Source organism: Numenius arquata, chromosome Z (genome assembly GCF_964106895.1).
Source record: "Numenius arquata chromosome Z, bNumArq3.hap1.1, whole genome shotgun sequence".
Lineage (NCBI taxonomy): Eukaryota > Metazoa > Chordata > Aves > Charadriiformes > Scolopacidae > Numenius > Numenius arquata.
This window is the reverse complement of record NC_133616.1, coordinates 26985156-27002550: the sequence shown is the minus strand read 5'-3', so window position 1 is coordinate 27002550 and position 17395 is coordinate 26985156.

Below are 17395 nucleotides of genomic sequence, written 5' to 3'. Positions count from 1 at the left end.
AAAACAGAGGTGTTGAGGTTCGCAGGCTGCAGATGTTTGAAGAAAACAAGCCTGCAGATGCCCTAAAGGTAAGGATAGCGAGGAAAGTCAAAGATGCAGGAAGGGTGTTGGGATTCCAGCTCCTTATGGAACTGATACTTTCTAAGATGTGTTTAGAAGAGAACAGGCAGGGTTTCAGACCCTGAAAAAGAAAAAGAAAAAAAAAAAAAAGAAAGAAAACAAAGAAAATAATCAATTTCAGTGGTTTTGAAAATCGTGTTGCCTTTCCCACTGTAGAATCCTTTCAAGGATTATAACTCGCATTGACTACGTTGAGGGAATAGTTTAGCATTCATGACCCATTCAGGGAAAGAGGGACTCCCTTCCTTATAAGCTTCAGGAAAGGACTTTTCCGAAAATACACTGAGTTACTGCCTTCCTGGTGCTTTGGGGATTTAGATCCCAAGATGCCTCTGGCAGTATATGGGGAGGGGAGCATGGAGAAGTCACAGGGGGGAAAATTATAGTGCAAGTCCCAGGTTTAGGAAGAGCTGTGGGATGGTGAGGTTTTTTGAGGTAACCCCGTCTAATTTAAAGAGGATTGCAGAGCAGAAGAGTCTGAGGGATGCAAAGAGGCAGAGGAGTTCGTCTGGCAGTCTTGAGCGGAGGCAGGACACCCCAGGGACCTGAGGGGTGGGTGACATGAGGGTAATTGAGCATGGAGGTCAATGATGAGTCTTGGGAGCCTGATTCTGCAAAGCACTGTGGGTGCAGTGAGAGTGGGGGGCGAGGGTGGGAGCTGAGTCATGCTGGCTGGGGCGGCCACAGCACATCTGTACAGAAAGAGGGGGCCAAGGAGAGAAGGAAAAGATGAGGAAGAAGCATATAAAGATAAGCAGGGAGGAGGGAGATCACCTCATCGAAAGATGCTGAGATCATCCAGAGGTTCCTCCGTGATTGATAGCATCCTGCTCTCCTTCCCGTAAAGGGTTAGGAGGCTGATGAGTGTATCTCTGATAGGGAGGAGGGGGCGGGGGGGTGGGAGAGGGGGAGGCGGATTGCAGAGGTTAGAACAACACAAGGAAAACCTACTCAGACAAACACAATTGGTACTGCTGGTACTTGGGCTGCATTGCGCTGCAGTGCAGGGAGCTCACAGCAACTTCTGCCTTAAGAGAGAGAGGGAGATGCTGAATTGATCTGTAGAGGTGGCACAAACTATGCCAAAAATTACTGCTTTGTGAGGGAATTGCAGAAAGAACTGGAAGTAGAGCTGTAAGGGGATTTTGGAAGGACCTTCCCAATGAATTTACAATGAACCACAGGGGATTTTAGGAAAAAGAACGAACACCCAAACCAAATAAACTTCTCTGACTAGAATAATTGTAAACAGTATACTTCTGTTGGATATTGTTTTCCTCTGAGTTCTCCATGGAAAAGAGCCCTGTTTTAACTATCCCATATGTTCTCCTGAATTATTGACGTTTACAGTGGGTCTTCTTTTCATGGATTGAGGTCCCTGTGGGAATGAAAACTACCATTGCACTGTTTTGTGCAATATTCATAATTTTCCCTGTAATTAAGCATTTATTCAGCATTTTCGCAGAAAACAAGGCACTGTGGTAAACAGGAGATCCCATTCCTTCCTTCTCACCTACCCCCATTTTCTGCAATTTTACTAAATGATAACATGCATTAAAACTTACTGTTTAGGTGCTTTTTTTGGTTTTGTTTGTTTTTTAAATCTGCTTCCATAATGGGAGAGCAAGAAGCATTGCTTTTCTGTATATCAGAGAAATTCAGAATTCACTAAAATGTAGTCACAGTAAGTTCCAAGTGGACTTTTATTTATATTTGGAGAAAAGCTTTGCATATGCCAAATATTGACAAAAAGACAGTCTGTCAATTAAAATTATTGACACACATTGAGCCTCTGAACATCTTCAAATTATACTCGAAGAAAAAGAAGAAACAATCTTTTACTGTCTATATTTCTGAAGCTGTATTCCTACTGCTTATTCAATAAAGATGACCCTGAATATCAGTGGTACAGATTCGACATAGACTTTCTCTGATGGCAACTTGATGTAAAATTGCATGTTATTGCATTCTGCAAAAATAGATTTGTATTTGGCCAACTGAGATGAAACCAAATGTTTTCTGATTGTATATTTGACATATCTAATTGATTTTAATAACAGTAAAGCAAAGACGATAGCTTTTTTCTCAATTCTGAGAAAGAAAGATATTTGCAACAAAAGAAAATTACATGAAGCTTTCAGTTGTGTTTGCAAAACATGGTGTTACCTCAGGTGACACTGTGGAACCTATAATGGAGTTTATATGTGCCTGAGTGTATAAGCTTGTACAAGTTGCTCGCAGTAATGGCGGATTTTAAATTCATTTTTTAAATTACGTGTTCCAAAGCACACAGGACAAACATTTACCCACAGTGGTCCTGATTGTCCTGTTAAAATCGCTGCAAATTGTATTGTAGATTTCAGTGGGAACCAGAATGAATCTAGCTATATAATTGTCCAGGATTTTTTGTGTTAAAAGAGCATTAATGAAGATATTTCACATTCTCGGTCATATAAAAGTTGGTTCAGCGTCACAGGCAGATCGCTTGGGCTGTATGTTGCCGTGAATCTTTGCAACCCATATGCATCACATGATGCATATCAATGCTTGTTTAAACAAAAGCTCATCAATTAGATTAAATGTGTTTGCAAACCTGTGATAGGGAACCCACAGCTGCTGCTACCGCCTTCATATTATGTAGTGCATAACATTTTCCTATTAAAACAGAGTGGAGTCCTTTTAAAAATGATTCAGAGGACTGGATTTGGAGCTTGTCTTCTTTTACGTGTTTGTCAGCAATAAAATGGAAAATTTAATTGAAAATATGCACAAAGTATTGACACTGGGAAGAATAAAGTAGTTAAATTTTTCTTTCAAATTAGAAAACTGTTTCAGTTTTAAATTATATATATATTACATATATATATTCTCTAATAACTATGTTACAAAATATGGTGGGCCTTTTTCTTTTTCCATAAAACACTGATTGATACCCTTACAGGTTTCTAATTTATCTTTGTTTTTGTGTATTGCTACCTGGTTCTTCTAGAGACATTCTAAACATGCAGAGTACCTGTTCTGTAAATGTATATATGTTGTTGGTCTGTGATATGTTAGTCAGGTTTGGTTTCAAATTAACATTTTTATGTCAGTGAGTGTGCATTAAATGTAATCAAATTCAGTTTTGTTTAGAGCGATTATTACTGAAGCTGTTGTCCTCATTAAAAAAACAAACAGAGGGAGTAAAACAACACCAAACATGTCTTTTCCTTCTCTGTGGTTTGAACTCTCAGTCGCTTTCTTATCCAGAGAAGCTAATAAAAGTTTAAATGTTGCAGACACAACAATGAAATTGCTTAAGGTGTAATACAGTATAATACGATTAAGGTGTCATAATGTCCTTTCACTTTTAAGACTGAATTCTTAACCTCTGTTTGTCTACATTTCCACTGGCTGGTTGCTGACAGTAAGGACTTGCCATCCATCAACAAAACATCAGACTTTCGTGGTTAGGTGGGCATTCCATCCAAATATTTCTAGTTCAACTAAAAAATGCACCATATTGAAAATACGAATGGCGCCTGCCACATAATGTAGCTGTTTCAGCACACAAGGCATATAGCTGTATATTGATCTGAGACTCATGGTTGCTGCAGCTTCATGTTTCCTTGCCAGCAACAAGATTTTTTTTTTTTTAAGCTAAAGCAGCATCCCTGTAGCTTGCTCTGTCCTTCTCAGCCGGTTATTTTTATGGTCATGGCATGTGGGTCTAGTTACATGCTTTGTTCTAGGAAGGTAATCTGTGTCTCACAAGCAAGTCTAATTTTTTGACTGAAAATCCACATTACAACGAATACAGTTCATAGCAGCATTAAAGCACTCTGCAGGCTTTTTTTTCCCTTTAATGATTATATGAGGGTTTGTATAGGGAAAAGCTTCATGATCATCATCATGGTAACTGATTATTTAGAAATACAGGTAACTGTGGAACTGAGAGGTGACTTTGCTCATAGCGTCTCAAAGGGCCTCTGGGTCATTTAAGTGACACCATTTTCATGCCATATAGAGCTGGAGGATAAGCTTCCCATTCTGTAAGAGTAACACCTGCTAACTCCAAGAAGCTGGTTTTGCAAAATGGATACCACCTTTTCCCCCACCTCCCCTGCCCAAATCATGGCAGATTTTGCTTTTATTCAGGAATCCCAGCCATTGTCACAGCCTTACAAATGAAGTGGTCCTCTGAACTGCTCCTAAGGCTGAGAAATGAGTGAGTCCTTGGAGCAGAACTTCCACTTGGAAGTCATTCTTAAACACGTAGCTTTTTGTTGTTTCTCTTTTATCTGTGCAGATTCTTGAAATCCTGCCTCTTGGACAGCTGATGGTACATCTCACAACCGTGCTGTCTATAAAAATTGTACAAAATGCATATCTATTTTCATTAGAAAGAATGCACTTGAAAATTCTATCACAAAGTATAACCAAACACCAAACAAAAAAGACAAGATCAACAGTGTATTTTTCCATTTCCTGATCACATTGAAAGCTCTTTCCAGTGCACTTGTGATAACTTTCCTGTACAGATATGAAAACACCAGATACTGTTTGGCATGTTCCTTTTTAACTCTCAAATCAACAAAGTAAATTGCTTGGTACAGATTATGGAAGATACTATAGTGATAACTTACTAGTGCTTTTTGAGGGGATTTGTGGATCTGTGAATGATTGGGGTGCTTCTTCGTATCATACAAGGCTGGTCCTGAAAGGAAAGGTAAGACCAACTGCTACCATGATCTTCTATGAATCTACAAAATGCATTTTCTTGGCTTTACAGAGCAAAGTTCTCCTCAGTTTTTACTGAGCTGCATTTGAGTTGATTTTAATTAACAGTTAAAAGGAGATAATTCTAAATGCAGTAGGTGAAGGTATTGAATGTTAACATTTCATCTGTGTTGGCCTCCTACTTTTCATATTGGCAGGTAGCTGGGCAATTGACAGTGGCTTTTGCTTTTGGACAGTATTCTTGGTGTCAAGGCATAACGTGAGTAACACTCACTCTAGTTGGTGCACAGACTGCCACTGATGCTGTATTCACTATCCTTTTAATATTCTTTCTCAGTGTGCACGCAGCACCTTATTTTCATATAACTTAACTGTTATTCCCTCTCAGCTTTGTTAAACAAATCAAGTTCTGGCAAAAGGGTAAGTATCAGTGAAAAATGTTGTAAGTGAATAATGATGTAAGTTATATAACTAACAAACAAACTCATTACTGTATCTGAAAATCTTGTAAGGCTGATCTGTTCAGGGAAAAAAAGAAAAAAAAAAAGAATATTAAGGCTTGTGGAAGTCTCTGCTATGCAGATGGAGTCTGTCTTTTCCTCAGTATGCCTTCTCATTACTGGCTTCAGTATACTGTAGACATGATGAAGATGTTTAAAATAGCTAGTTTCTGTTGTAGTCTGGTGCACCAGTATGATGCTCTGAACAAACCACAGAAATGCTTGAGGTTATTCTACAGTGCAGACCATGATGCAGAGACTACCCTCCATTCAAATGTAACTAGTTTAGAAATTGCAATAAGGTTTCTGCACAACACTGCTGCAATGCAACAGAATAATGGAATAATAATGTACGTTTGAAGGGACCCCTTGAAGTAATTTCATCCAATCCCCTTCTAAAAGCAGGGCCAACTTTTATAGTTAGATTGGGTTGCTCAGGGTATTGCCCAGTCAAAGTTTGAATATCTTGAGGAATGGGGACCTTGAAGCTTCTCTATGCAACCATTCCCGTGCTTCACTGGCTTCATCACAAGGAGTTTCTTCCTTATAACTTGGTATTGGTAAGGGGAGCAAAACTGGACATACTAATTGAGGTGCAGCTTCATAAGCAGAGAAGAATAATTACTGCAGGTAAAACTTTTGCTAATGCATCCCAGTATGTGGTTATCCTTCATTACCACAGGGTACACTCTGGTGTATAGCAGCATAAGTCAAAATGGGGTCCCTTTGGCATAATGCTGGCATTGGTACTGAGGCTCTGATTTTTCTTGTAGAAAACATTTCCATTATCTCTTAGAAATATGCAACTGTGCACGATTTCTGAAGTGTGGTAATCCATGAAAAATATTTTGAGACATGACTGCCTATAAACAACATGAAGGTAAGTGTCCCACTGAGCTATCAAGTATTATGCAGGGGCTCAAGTGTCAGTTAACAAAGATGTCCTCCACAGGAGGCTTCACCTCAGTTGTGAGAGGAGGGACACCGCAGATTATTACAGATCTACATACATACATATATTGACTAGTTTAGGTCCCAGTACAGCCCACTGTAATTCAAATGAAGTGAATGGAATTGCATTCAGTGGGAATTTGGCTCAGAATCTGTCAGTCTAGAGGTTTTGTTGTAGAAAAAGGGCTACGTAAGTCATTGGTCTTTTTTCTCTGATAACTATTTCTCTTTGATTTTAAATGGTCTTAACTACATTGATAAATAAAAAAGCAGAAAACCAGAAAATATGTATCCTTCTAGAATTCAACATATCCAGAGATATCTAAAATTTGTATTTAATTACATGGTTAACCTTGCCAGATATTGTCATGTTAATTAGCCTGGAAAAATTCAGATGGATGTGTTTGTCAGTACCCAAATGAAAAAAAGTCATGTCTTCTTTGTGGGTGTATACGTACCTTATAAAAGCTTATTAAGGTTATAAAGGCATACCTACAGCTTTAAAGAGAAAGAACTATCTTTTCTGTACATTCCTTTTAATCCTTTTATAGTTATTTATTACCCCTAAAAGGACTAAAGTTGAAAATGAGCAAAGGAAAAATGACTTTTAAGAAATTAAATGCCTTTTCCCATATATTTTATGCATTGCACAGCACTTCCTATATAGCTGCTCTCACAGATTTCCCCTACGTATCTTGTAATTCAGAAGGGTTGTGCACTCACATGGATCTGAATTAAAACCAGGAGAGAGTAGTGTACATATATTGTGGTAGTAATGTCACACAAAATGCTAGGAAAATCAGTGTTATACCTCCAATTGCTTTCAAATACTTTTTAAATCAGAGTGTTTTTCTAGTTGATGGCATCTCTTTAGTCCCATTTATCATCATGGTCACATCTAGTCTCATTAGAATTTATGAAGTGTTGCTCCTATCAGTTGCATAATTTGACTATTTACATGTAAAATTCAGAACAAAGCTTTTCCCTACAGTGTAACCTCTATATGGAGTGAGTAGTCAGAAGAATAAATGTTTTGTAGTATTCCAGTTTTTAAATGTTAGTATACACAATGTAAATGAGGAATTTTATTTGGTTTTTTAAGTGTATATACATACTTACTGTGTAATGAACAGAAAAATATCAAACCAAACCACAATCTGACTGAAAAAAATATACAACTACTGTAAGTGTACGACATTCAGATTTCTAAATAAGTTTAGGTCACTACATTTGCCTATTGAGGGGATAGTCTCTGTTGCAACAGCAAGTGTACACTTAAAGTGCATTCTTTGGTGTTCTGAACTATCAAACAGATTCCTAAGTTCAATATATCTCATAGGACTTTCCAAGTTGGGTAGGCTAAGACTGATGCAGCAAAAATTCAGCCCGTTTATTGGGAAAACTGGAAAAGTTGTAAGTGAGTCTTTGATAGTTTCTTTGGTCCATTTAGCTGGAATCCTTTCCAGTTTTCTTCTTGCCTTCAAATGAAGTCCTGAAAAGAAAAAAGGAAACAACTGGGACATGGAGAAGTGAGGATGCTTTCACTAGAAAACACAAAAAGATTATATGTGTTAGACAACATGTAGGAACATCTAGCATTTGTCTGCTAAAATGAATTAATTTTTGTTTAATTTTCATTTCTTCAAATAAAATTCCATGTTCGGTTCACATATGAACTTGGGAGAGTCCAAGCACTTATTAATTGTAAAGCTTTTAAAAGTTTTGCTTAGTACCTGGTGCTAAGGATCTGAGCCATCTTCTACTCTATAGACACATTCCTTAAACTTTGAATTTAGGTTTTAATTTAATTTAATTTAAATCAGAAAGATTTAGGTCTGTATTTATAATAATAAATATCATGGCCTAACTTTCAGAGATCCTGAAAATTCTCTCACAAGAAGACATATTCCAGTTGAATGCAGTAGATATCTGTATTTAAAATTAATTAAGATACCACTCCTTGTATACTTTGAATGACCGAACAATAGAGCAAACTCCCAGGGATTAAAGGATGATGCCATCAGGGTCTTCTGTGTATTTGCTCAAAAAACTACGAGGAAGGGAAGAAAAACCCAAAACTGCTAATCAATTGTCCAAACACATTTTAGCAAATGGATGCTTAGAAAATGGGTGTTAATTGACTAAAACAAGTCCTTGTCAAAGGCAACTATTATTAGGAACAGAGGAAAACTTGCTCCTACCTTAAGACCCTTAACAGCTAAAATCAAAATGAACAAAATATAAACATGTCATATGGTACTTTTTGGAATTATGACTTGGTTCTCAACTGTCTTTCCGTGTCTGTCCAAGGAAAAAGTAGCCAGCCAAGGTGTGGCATTAGTCATTAGCAACCTAGAAGCAACCCTAATGCTTTAGTACTGGACATCTTACTGCCTCAAGGCAGTTTTGCCTGGAGTGCTGCTTGATTTGGACTAGCTTGCTTTGTATAAATAAAGAGACTCCTAGAAATTCTCTTGGTTCACGTTTGTTCAGTGGTTAAAACAATGAGTGTTTTTTTCTGTTGTAAAATGACATTACAGTTTTAATTACAAAACTGGAACAGCCAATAAAAGTAAGGCATTAAAAAGAAAAATACTGAGAATTTCTCTGAGATACCTTTTGACTGAAGTGACTAAGGAAGGACCAACTCAAGAGTAATCCATTCAGGGTGCTTTCCTTTATTGTATCAAAGCCACTCTTGAGCTTATCAATCACTTTAGAAAATATTAGTGTACTTGGATTTGTGAAAATTCAGGTAATGTTTCTCAAATACCTGTCTGGGATTGAAACTAATAAAAAGTTTGAGTAATGGTTATTTCTCATATCTGGCTCACCCTCTTGGCTACGAAGATGACCAAATTGTCTCCTGTGTGATGTTTGCTCTCCCATATAGCATAGGAAACTTTCTATGACTTCATAATTACTTTAAAATAGTTACTAAAACTAAATTTTTTTGTTTCATTCCAGCTACAGTTTTATGGGAGAAAACTACCAAAACTCACAGAATTCATTTAAGTTCTTTTTTTTTTTTTCCCCTCAAGTATTTAGTGAATTTTTATCATTCATGTGGCCTTGGAGCCCAATATAGAATATTCCTTGCTATGACCAGCTGTAAAAAGTTGTTAAGTAGAAGGGCACTCTGCTGCCATTCTACTTAATCATTTAGTAGATGGGAAAACTGTTTCTTTCTGGGAAAACAGGTATCTCTGAGCGGAACAAATTTTCACTGGAGAAATTGCTTGCTAATTTCTGTATTATAGTAACAAATGAGTATGGTGACTCCCTGCTCCGTAGTCCAAAGGAAGAAAATGTATTTTCCAGTTTTTGGGAAAGTATTGCAAACAACCCTATGCAACAAGCCTTCCCCCAGGCTTGGGGAAGGGTGCCTGGAAAGATGTCCAGCAGAAAAAGACCTGGTGGTGTTGGTCGACAGCTGGATGAATATGAGCCAGCAGTGTGCCCAGGTGGCCAAGGCAGCCTATAGCATCCTGGCTTGTATTAGAAATAATGTGGCCAGCAGGACTAGGGAAGTGACCATTGCCCTATACTCAGGACTGGTAAGGCCCCACCTCGAATACTGTGTCCACTTTTGGGCTCCTCACTACAAGAAAGACATTGAGATGCTAGAGAGTGTCCAAGGAAGACCAACAAAGCTGATGAGGGGTCTCAAGTACAAGTCTTATGAGGAACAGCTGAGGGAAGTGGTGGTGTTTAGCCTGGAGAAAGGGAGGGTGAGGGGAGACCTTATCGCTCTCTACAACTACCTTAAAAGAGGTTGTAGTGAGGTGGGTGTCGGTCTGTTCTCCTAAGTAATAAGTGATAGGACAAGAGGAAATGGCCTCAAGTTGCGCCAGGGGAGGTTTAGATTGGGTATTAGGAAAATGTCTTCACTGGCAGGGTTGTCAAGCATTGGGACAGGCTGCCCAGGGAAGTGGTTGAGTCACCATCCCTGGAGGTTTTTAAAAGATGTGTAGATGTGGTGCTTAAGGACACGGTTTAGTGGTGGACTTGGCAGTGTTAGGTTAACAGTTGGACTCAATGATCTTGAAGGCCTTTTTCAACCTAAACGATTCTATGATACTACTGAAAGTTAATAAATCATCAAATTCAGCCTTCCTCTCCTGTGAGTCCTTTTACTCACATCAGAACAGTATCTGGTAAAGATCAGAGCCTCTTTTTACAGTTACTTACAAATTCAGAGCATGTACACCTACGAGTGAAAAATTTACAATCTGAACGGGACTATGGTTACTAACAGTAAAATTCTCTGTCCTGTTAAACTGTATTCTGTAAAATCTCTCTTATTTGGCTAAAAATTCTTGTACTGGCACAGACTTAGAGGCAAAATCAAATAATTGCCTTGATCAAAAAATGAGGTTATTTGGTCTATTGTTAAAGGGCCAAACTGTATGAATCTTTTCATTCTCTATTTATATATGAAAATGCAGTAGCTCATAGTTGGCCATGATTTGACTTTCCGGCCAATTTTCTCTTCCTAGGGAACTGTAGTTGGAGTACACAGAAAGTATTTGAATAAAAGTTACTGCACTCTCTAGTTAAATATAGTTATTCTAAGGCCAAAATATTAAAATATGTTGAATGAATCTCCTCGTATGGGATCAGAAAACATGGATGCTTTAGGGCTTTTTTTACCAGCCTGAGCCGCTTTGTGTTAGTGCTTGCTCATGAGATACAGAGTTTACCTGCAGTATCCAAGTTCACATCTGACAGGTACAGTTAATTCTTTCCTTTTCTTGGAAATGCATAAATGTTTTTCATTCTGGGCTGCTGAGTTTTTCCTGACTTTTAGGGGCACAAGAGCTTTGGCATATTTTCCCTGAGATTTTCTCATATAATTTATCTTAAAAATAATGCAGTCAGATGCACTATTTCATTTTCACCACTATTGACTTTTACTAGTTCTATGGCCAATATTGTACAGAAGCAGACTGTGAGAATTCAAAACACAAAAATGTCGTTCCTAAAAAACATCTAGTGGAAGTTGTTCCCCGACATTGCTCTCCCTGAGGCTGGGTGATTTACAGGAGTGCTTTCTTGTGGTTTGCGCACTTAGCTCCTATCCCAGAGGAGGATAGAGGAATACATTGCTGTTCTTCCAAATATTTTTATAAATATATGATCTAATTTACTGCAATAGGGTTGTTTATATGAATTATTTTACTCAAGGGCATAAGTTCATATGGAATAAGATCAGTTGGCTGATAAAGTGGAAATCTTGCGGCAAATAAGTGCTGACAGTGTCAGTCCCTGCCAGGAGACAGGTAGGAAATGGAACTGAATTACCAATTAAAACATTTTCAGTCAAACGTTGATGATTCTTTATTAAACATGCAATGTGTTTTTTGGCTCTATTTTATTTTTGATTATTGGGTAAAAAAGTATTTTTTCCTAGATGGGAGAAGTTGTTTTATATTGTACCTCTTACACATGAAATAAATGGAAGCCGTTATGTATTTCAATATCTAGGGACAAGAGTGAGCTACAGGTTCCAATAAATTGCCTTCCTCCACTCCTGTGACTGGGAAAACTAATTTCTGTGAGCAGAAGTATCTTTTTGTTGGCTGAAATCTATGCCAGCAATTTTCTTTAAACTATGGCTTTTGTTAAAATATTAAATTAAATGTTATTTAAGGTTCTAAAACAGTGGAATTCATAACTCTGTGATGCCTTTGGTCTTTAATATTCCAGAAATGTGCATCTTTAATTAGGAAGATATTTTAATTCAATAAAACTTTCTAAGAAAGTGTATTGACACTAGAATAGGCTTGATTCAAAGGGAACTGTTGCTGTACTTCTTAAGGGGTCTGGAAACCTGTAGAGGTTTTAAAAAAGATCCAAGTAAGTGTTAAAAACACAATTAAGAAAACCTGTTACCTGATGGTTTAACAGTGCTATAACAGCGTAGAATGCAAGGGTAATATACTGTGTGTCTGACCTCTACCACTGAAAGCTGTGGACGAGTAGGGAGAGGCAGACCACATGCAGTGGACAGAAGAGATATCCTGATTCAAATTCCTGTGAAATTTTGGATTAAATTAAAAACTGCCTTTACTTAACAAGAATGCCCCTTGCTCTAGGGATGCAAGCACTGAACAGTACATCAGCTATGCAATCTGCAAAAGTATTTTCAGTGAAAGCTGATACACATACATTCTAGGAACTAAGCACTTAATCAATGTGATGTATATCCTGAGGCCACCACAATGTGATGCTTTTAAAAAGCTAATTGGAAGCTATAATCGAGAACTAATTGACTGATGAAGCAAGGATTTCTTTTCTAAAATTGCTTTGCTTATTAAATTTAAACATTTACAATGTCTGATTTTTTTTTCTCTTTTTTTGCTAGAAAAGTAAAATTACTTTTAGAGCTTAGCTGCTGTGTTTTACTGGGACTTAATTTGTTGTTTATTTTGCCTGCTTTTGACCTATGCCTCTACACACACGAGTGGATTGTTTCTTCTTATAGTCACTTCATACTTCCCCAGCCACAGAGCAGGCAAGAGAGCTGCTTGGAGTGTAACACCAATTTCCTTCATTAGTCAGCCGGCACTGGTGGCAAACAGATCATTTTCTGGCTTGAACCAAAAATTATCTGATATGAGTCACCCAGGGCATCCCTTCTGGATGGGTAAGAGGAGCCCTAATGTTTCTTTTTAATAAGAAAAGTGATACTAATAGGCCAAGTCTGAAGACAAAAAAATGGAAATACTTATGAATGCCCATTAGTAATGTGGAATACTTAGTTTGCTGCCCAAGCCTGAGAGTAAATGTGAACCCACTGGAGGAGCCTGCCAAGTGTGGATAGCGGTCCTTCAACATGCTTTGTGAATGTGTGTAATTGAAGTGCCAATAAGGGGGTGGCCCACCTTATCTGTGGCATTCAGGGGACATTATTGATGTGACAGCGCTTTCCTGATTCCCTAATAGTAAGAATATCTTTAGTTTCACAAAAAGCACTTGTGAACATGGTACCACAATGCAGGCTTTTGTACTCATTTACCTGCAGAAGAGTCATGATTGGTTTTGTTCAACAGCAGTATCAGGAAAGAGCCAGGGTGCAAAATAGGGATAATGATTAATCAGCTTGAAGACAGAAATTCAAGGGAGATTACTTTAGAACACAGCCAGGCCAGGGTGGCATCTTATTGACCTTTGCAGAGTCAGAGAGCAAGAACGTTGTTGCTAAAAGTCTAGCAAAGATAAAACTAAGTTAGTGAAAAACTTAAGTAATTCTCACCTCTTGGAGAATGTATGTTTATTAGGGATTGAGCCAGTCTGAGGTTAGACTTCAGGAAACTGCTGGATACTTTTAATTTTGTAACATGTATTCTGACACATTAAGTGTTCTAAATATCACCGATATTCCATGTTTTAAAACGTGGAGGTGACATGAAAAATTAAGTACGGCTGCTGTGCATTCTCTCTCTTAATGGTTTGATTTTTCAGATTATATTGAACCTTGGGGGTTAGAAGAAAACCGTTAATGTGACTGTGTAGCACCTACATGCTACAGTCCACAGTGCTATCATAAAAAAGTACATATTTCAGCAGAAAGATATATGATAAGAAGGTTATTTTTCATTATTAAGCAACTATTACTCATTTTTCAATCTGCAAAGAATAATTTTGACTTTTTTCTCCATGTTTTCATTCCAGTTCCTTTTCATGAAAACCCTTTTCAGGTAAATTAAGAAAGGAGAGGAATTAATACATTCAATCTCAGCAACTGGCAGTGGTAGTATGTCATCTCCTCTTCAGAACTGTGAGGTTAACAGTTTTTCTCAGCATGGTCCAAGCCTAAGACTCAACCATCTTAAGACTTTTGACACAACCTCCTCCTGAAAACATCTAATTGCTCCTACTCCTGTCTTTATATATGTAAGAATACATTCTGCTTTGATAATATTTCTGTTATGCTACTTGAGTGGCAGTACAGGAAATCAAGCCCATGGCCTCTGAGTGCAGCAGTGTCTAAAAGATCCTGTTCTTTCAGCCTTCTCTCCTTTCAAAGATTTCTTTCAATAGTGTTTTTCTCCTTTTGTATTCACTCATGACATAAAAATTGATGATTTTCTATGAATTCGTAATTCTTGGCAATGTTAAAAGTTGTGCAGAATTTTTGTTTGTTTCTTATGTGTTTTTAGTATATACTCCCAGTAAACTGCTGAAGATAACCCATCCATAAAAGGTGGCACTCCAAATCCCACTGGCTCCAGTGTGAGCGTTTTAATGAATTCTTATCCAGTCCCAAATGTTCATCCTTAATGTTCCTTGCAAACAGCCTCTTCGGACTTGAAGAATGTGTTGCTGCTTCATGTGGCAGAACAGAAAAATGAGATCACAGACAGATAACAGAGGCTTGATGCCAAAACTGGCAGTTTGGCAGCTGAAATGCAGTGTATGTTCCTCAGGTCTTGCCAGAAAAGAGAACTAAGCCGATGTCTGTTTGTAGACTAGACTTGCTACATATGCCAAAAGTGAGATTTCTACTAACTATTCTGATAACAGCTACAATCAGTGATTGCTAATGAAAAATATTGCCACATTTTCCAGTGTGTGTCTTTCTCTGGTGGTTACCGGTGCTCTTCCAGATCATAGTTTTGGTCACAACAGGCTTCATAGTTTTAGGTATACTGTTCTGTATACCTAAAATAAAGCATAAAGCAGTTTTCAAACTTGCGGAGTTTAGAGATGCCTTCAGATTTTCCACTGGAGGTAAGAAGGCATGTGTAGAGAATTTCAGCCTGTTGCCAGCAGTCTCACTGGTTTTAGTGATTTTTCACAGTCCTAAGGGTAGTATGCAAGTCAGACATATACCCTCAGTCTCTGTGAGGATGCTGAGTGCCCTGAAAGACATTATTTGCCCTGATGAAGCTCTCCTGGACCTCTCACTCAAGCACCTTCTGCGTGCTGGTTCAGGAGCTCTATTTCAGCCCAGGCTTCAGCCCTTGTTAGAGCTACCAGGGAGCAGCAACCATGAGACTGCTACAGAAGGGAAGAGAAGGCAGGAGCTAAGGGGGACCACTGTGCAGGCAGGGCAGCACCTTTGCTGATGGAACACAGTCCTCAGGCAGGGTGTACAGAGATGGGGAGAGCAACAGCTTTCCATCAACAGTCTGGTGCTCATGAGATAAGGTAGGGCAGTGTTATGTCCAAGATCAGTCAGGGAAATACAGTCTGAGATTCAGGAACAGCAAGGGACAGGAGATAGGTACCCTATGGTGTAGCTCAGGCAGAGCTGCAGTGCCCAGGTCTGAGCTTGAAGGGAGCTTGAGTCCGTGGCCAAGGATGACGCAGGTCCCAGGTGAGGCTGGTCAGGGTGGTTAAGGCCTGTTGAGGCATTTGAGGGCCTGACAGTCAGCTAAAACTCTCCAAGAGAAGAAGGAAAAACAATTTCAAAGCAGAGAACTGCAGGAACATGGTCAACTTGTGTTGGATGTCAAGCATTTTAAGAACCATACTAAGAATTTGGCTAAGAATAAGTGGGAAGACTGAGAATCTTAGTGAATTGGAGAGTTATCCGTGTCCATAAAGCACTCACTGAGAAAAAAGGCTGTTGTGTCATTCTGCTTTAGAATAAAATAGAAATGGTTTCATATGGCAGAATTCATTTCTGAGATATTTCAGCTCACCACACCTTGTCGCTGTGCAGGGTCAAACACAAGGAACTGAACATTTTTTTCAGGTTGCCAAGTAGGTTTTCAAAATAAGGTGCAGGAAGCTTACTGAAAAAAGTGTTCACCAGTTCTATCTTCATTTTGCTGCCTATTCTGTTCTTTCAATGACAGAGCACTGTGTTTGTCCAGTTGTGTTATCCACCTCTACATATTCTAACCAAGGAAAGAAAGCCACACTGAGGTAGTGCTCAGGTTGCATAATGCCCTCCAAGATACGTAAAAATCCCTTTTTTTCAGAGATCTAAGTGGCAGAATCTGAAAAGCTAGGGATTGCTGCATTTTCCATACAGATTCCGTTCATCAGTCCATTATTTTAGTCTCTTTCTGTGCTCCCTTCTCACCTATGTTAACAAATCTACAAAATAAAGGCTTATGAAGTTTAGTGAACCAGGTAGAGATATAAAATATAAGCCACAAAAATATGAAATTTGTGGTTTAATGGAAGCCACACACCTGCAGCCACTTGGATTTATTTACTTTAGGGCTGAAGTTTTCTTACACTCGCTGAAAAACTGAATGTGCTAAGAAACGTGGACTGAGCAACTTGCAGTAATAGCGTGGTTCAGGTTAACAAACTGAAGAGACCTAATGATACGTGTTGTCAGCAAATGGTGCAGTTTGAATATGGCTAAAACCTGAGTTTAAGAAGTCTTTGTTTTCCATTGTGGAATAAAATTATGTAAACAATTTGTACAATTGTAAGTCAGTGCAGCCTTAAAAAATGCAATTTAATTTTTAGTAGCAGCATTTTTATTTGGGGAGCTTAGAGCACTCCTGATTTCTCTACCTTACCCAGTTAAGGCCTGGAAGACAATGAGTCAGCCTTAATTGTGAAAAAAGTAATTTCTACCTGAAACTGTTAAATTTTTCCCCAGGGAGAGGTAAGACTTTATGAGTGTGCAGAATGACTTTTTTTAATGCAGCAGAACTACTGCTGTATTTGGATATCATGTTCCATAATCTTTAATAGCCGGGGTATATCTGAAGCAGAGGGATATGTTACTGTGATCACAGGCTTCCAGTATCCGGCACAGTGCAGAAAACACTCCTAGGAAAACCCTAAAGAAACAGAATGAAATAAAAAATATTGGGGTACATCATCTGAAATACACACTGTGCAGTTTTTTTCAGCCAAATGATTTAGAAAGTACCTTGTTCTTTAAGAATGACAGAAAAAAACTCAGGTGTATGTAAAACCAAATCACTTTGTTTGCAAGAAGGAACCTATCAGTCTTAGTTGCATTTTTACAAAAATGTTTGAGAAGGAATTAGGTTTGCAGGGTACTTTTGAAAAACAGTAATCTGTTCATTAACCTCCTTTCTCTTTCACATGAGATGCCAAGATATTTTGAGACAGATCATCAACTTGTATTTCAGAATTAAAAATAAGGTAAAACTATATAAAGC